Here is a 1086-nt window from a genome sequence, read left to right on the forward strand (position 1 = left end):
CCCCCCTTTTTTTTTCTCCAAATGATTTTGAGTTTTGTTCCACATTGTTCTCCCTCTCTATCAAGGATCTCCTACATAGATCCCCTTCAAGTGGATGACAGTGGTAGCTAGGCACCATCTAGTTCTTCTGGTCTCAGAGTTGTATAGGATGCATATCAGATGGTGTGCTAGTCACTAGGACTAATTGTTTCCATGAATTTTGTTTTTCTTCATTCTTCTTTGCTCTGGATGAGGAGAGACCCATCGTTGCATTTAGATGGCAGCTTGATAGCTTTTAAGATCCCAGTTGCTGCTCACCAAAGTAGAAGGTGGAACAATGTTTTGTATAGTATGTTATGCCAATTGAGCTTGATGTCCCCTGTGACTATGGTCCCAAGCCCACAGGTTTAAATACTCAGTCCCTCTGGGTAGATGGCAGTGACCAAGCTGTGACCACAACCTTGCCCCTTGTCAGCTCTACTGTCCACCTGGGAATTCTGACCACTCACATAAACTTATAGGCCCATTCTCTGCCAACCCTGTATATGTTGTTGGATACCTTCCCCATTTCATAGACATACCTAATCGTTTAGCCTGTCTACCCATCTATCCATCCATATACCCATGTTTGCCTTCACTGAAAATGCAGTACTGTATGTGCAAAAGGGTTCATATCTGTTGTCTGTACCTGCCATGTACCTCTCTATGTCTTTCTCATCCTCAATGCTACTATATTGGTCACTCACATTTGGTACATTGCCCTTCTCTTCACCCAATCCATACATTCTCTATCTATCTAACAGCTTTCCCTCCCCTTCCCTCCTACCCCTGGGAACCAACAACAAAAAAAATTTCCTTCTATAGATAAACCTTTCCTTAACTTTTATAATAACAGACTAATACAATATTTGTCCTTTTGTAATTGACTTATTTTACTCAGCATAATGTCCTCCAAGTCCATCCACGTTCTGTGGTGTTGTGCAGAGTCTACATTATTCTTTAGTGTTGCATAGTATTCCATTGTGTGTATGTACCATAGTTTGGTTATCCATTCTTCAGTTGATGGACATCTATGAATCTAGCATAGATTTACTTCCACATTGTTTT

This window comes from Orycteropus afer, unplaced genomic scaffold (assembly GCF_000298275.1).
Source record: "Orycteropus afer afer isolate SDZICR_OR568_19922 unplaced genomic scaffold, OryAfe1.0 scaffold00418, whole genome shotgun sequence".
NCBI lineage: Eukaryota > Metazoa > Chordata > Mammalia > Tubulidentata > Orycteropodidae > Orycteropus > Orycteropus afer.